The sequence below is a fragment of the Lactuca sativa genome, chromosome 7 (assembly GCF_002870075.4).
Source record: "Lactuca sativa cultivar Salinas chromosome 7, Lsat_Salinas_v11, whole genome shotgun sequence".
NCBI lineage: Eukaryota > Viridiplantae > Streptophyta > Magnoliopsida > Asterales > Asteraceae > Lactuca > Lactuca sativa.
In genome coordinates, this window is record NC_056629.2 from 167,173,630 (window position 1) to 167,177,477 (window position 3,848).

Genomic DNA, 3,848 nt, shown 5'->3' on the forward strand with positions numbered 1-3,848 from the left:
CATAATATTTACCTCAGTACTTTGATAGGTAACAGTGAGAATGCAATGACATGCAATGACATGTAGACTACTGATCCACCTTTAAACAATGCTTTAGGTACCTAGCTATCATCCAGAAAACAACAAAACAGACAAAAATTTACACTAATCCCATCACAAACAAAACCAGCTGCTATTATCACAAATAACAAATATAATATACTCCAGACAGTATTAAAATGTAGCAGCATCCAAACATATTATAAGATGAAAAAGTTAATAAGACGAAGAAGTAAGAAGTAGACACCCACTCAGAGAGTGATTTTGCACTATTATGACAAAACATCTCCTCACATTGATTTCTGAAATAAAGAGAGAATATTATATGTAGTGTAATATTCCAAATGGACTTGAAAAGTTCTTGTATCTTGACCATCTACCATTATCAAACCTGTCATTTTTATACCAAATTAAATTCAAAACCAAATTTTAGCTTGACCATCCATCATTATTCCGTCCCCTGAGAATTGGGGACAAAAATAGCCTCAGGGGTATTTTGGGAAAGTTCCAATTTAATTAAGTTTTTGTAATAAAATATGATTGTAGTTCGTGAATTGCCATAATATCACCTCCATTGTTGGCGTAATTCAGGGAAAAGCCCACAGGGGCATTTTAGGAAAATGCTTTTATTATTTTTATTTCCCGGTTTTAGACTATGAGTCAAACTCTTTTTCTTTTAGTATAAATATGCTACGTTATAGGTATTTAGAAAGAAGTTTTTCAGCAATAAAAGTTTTCTTTTCCACCAAGCAAAATAAAAAATCCCATCTTTTTCTTCCCCTGTTATCACCTGTTGCCAGCCATGTAGTTTTTTTTTTTTTCCTTTTTTTCTTCCTGTTCTGTTTTGTTTTCTGTTCTTAGGCAACAAGGTTGCAGCAAGGTTGCAGCAAGGTATCAGGTAGATACCTTACATCCATAACGTTCAAGTTCTTTGAGAATATCTTCTTTCAGTCGAGCTTCCATTCTCTCCACTCTTTCACAGTAAATTCCCTACATTAAACCACTTGACACTTGAGTATATTTAAATAATAAACATTAAAAATGAGAGAGGATTATTATTATATACCGTATACTCGAGCATGTTTTTGTAGGGTCTTTCAACCTCACGAAGCAGAAAGGGCTTTCCATTAATGTAAATAACAGGTTCTTCTCTCATGTTGTGCCAAAAGACGAGTCTACCCAGGCCACCTTTAAAGCTACCTATTCTTTGCATAACAGATTTAATTCTTTCCACAGTTGGATTTGTAACACCATAGACTGGGAACCCGCCCTAAAGCAGATTTAGTTCTGCATCGAGGCACACTTGTCAATCACTTTGTCCACCTGTCGTTTTCCTTCAACACCACCCTAAAACCATGTCAATCAAAAAGAAGTTACTCAAGAATGTTGTTGTAATGGGAAATTTATAAGGAAAAAGGTTCATTTGCATACTGTAAAAGCATGCAATCATAAAACATAAACTTCACAGAGACAAAAAAAAAGTACCAGAAGCTCCTATTCGATTTAAATAGATCAATGTGGCAATGACCATCCCTGTGGTAGTACGCCCATGCCCCATTTGGCAGTTAAAGATTATTTCTGTCTTAAGATCAGCTCTTGAAATTCTATCAACCTATAAAGATCATAAAACACAAATCATATATAAAGTATAATCTAAGTTAAATATTTTCATTTTGTTAAATGAAAATAACACTCACCAACGTATCAAAATCATGTTCCTTGGGTGATTTTTCATCTGTTGCTGGAATGCGTTCGTAGTCAACAAGGAATTTTCTTGTTTGGATTTCTAAATAGACCTACAATAGTGAAAGGAATTATGAAACAGATATTCAAAATAAACATTTAATTTCATAGTATGGTGAACCTGTAGTGATGTTTTGACAGAGTCGGTGTGACTGGCTCCCATTGATCCACCATTTGACCATCTGGTAGTTCATCAGTTACTAGGATATTATTTCCATATCTGTAATCGAGATAGGTATTGAGATGATAAGAAAATGGATATCAAACACAGAAACATGTTAAAAAGAATACCTTGCAGCTTCTAGCAATATGTCTTCCTTTAACCGGTCTTCCATTTGCTCCACCCTAGCCCTATTGATACCCTATTCATAACTTTCCTTCAACCGGTCTTCCATTTGCTCCACCCTAGCCCTATTGATACCCTATTCATAACATCAAAGTTTAGGTATAGAATGGGATAAATCAGCATGTTTATGAAGAAAAAAATATAGAAAAATACTGTAAATCTGAAGTGGAAGTTGGGATTTGAGCAGAAAAAATAAGCACACACCGTGTACTCAAGATTGAAGAAGGGCAGAAAATCGTTGAAGACTGGGACGACTGGTCAGCGTGGATCAGAAACCACGGTGGAATCGGTGTTCCAGCGAACAAAAGTTGGGAATCGTGGTGGGAGGAAGAACAGGACCACCTCCGATCCACCGGTACAGTCGGTCGTCTGACGGAAATCCTCCTTTTTCTCCGATTCTTCATTTACCAATACAATATCGTTTACCACCTCAAAGTCGTCCAAAACGATAAATCAATCTTAGTGTACGCTCTCTCATGGCTCGTAATCGTTTTTGTTATCGCATTATTGAAAATCATGTCCATGGGTAGAAAGAAATTCAGCGCGGATTTCCAATTAATGAGAGCCCAATCTAGTGGAGTGTGAATGAGTTTTTAGGGTTCAATGGTAGTGACGATGGCTTAGGGTTTGCAGATGGTGGTGTGGGGGTCGTCGGTTGCTTTACAGAGAGATATGAAGTCGAGACGAAAAGACGAGATTGACCCATCTGGTAATAAACGGACTCGGGAAGCTGAACAAAATGACCCGAGATTGACCCATCTAGTAACAACGCTATTGATGCCATTCCTTCCATTTTGCGACTGTTCATCCTCCACTTCCTCTACTGCTACTTCTTCACCATCTTCTATTTTTTCTGTATTTAGACTTGAGAGTATAATTAGGGCTTTTTCTAACAATTTCAACATCGAGTGGGAGATATGGTGGTTCCAGTAGGTAGAAGTGAGGGAAGAAGTAGGCAGCAGTCAATGTCGGGAGGGGGAAGGAAGGAGCGTCCATAATTTGGGCAAGAGGGAAAGGAGAAAAAAAAAGGAAGGCGGGATTTTTAATTTTTTCAGAATTTCATTTCCCCCTACTGTTAAAGGATGGAGCGCGCGTTCCATTAAAAATTATAAAGCGACATCCTTAGACGACGCGCATTTTATTATAGGTGCCCTCCGTGTTTTTTTTAGACACTAATTTAAGGGCGCGCAATAATGCGTGTCTTCTATCCTTAAATTTTTTGAAGAGATGACATTTTTCTAATGTCACTCTCCTTTGCGTAACATAGATCAATGAGCGTCGTATTTTGCGCGTCGTAAAAGGCCTTTTTTCTAGTAGTGATAAGTTGAAAAGTGTAAGTACAAATATTAGTGAGATCCCCTAAAATACCACATACTAAAAAAACATAGTGCCAAACATATCTGGGTGCTTGCCTACCCCTTCAGACTATTTCAACCGGATATTGTCAAGCATATCTGGGTACCTGCCTAAACCTTCAGTCTATTTCTACCGGATATTGTCAAGCATATCTAAGTGCATGCCTACACCTTCGGTCTATTTCAAGCAGATACTATTAAGCATATATGGGTGCTTGCGATCCCCCTCCATCTATTTTAACCAAATACTAGGTCTATTTCATCCCATATTACTACCACATAATATTATAAAATTATAGAGTCATCAAGCAAATACAGGCATAACTGACAATTGTCACAATGACAATCATCACACTACATCATAA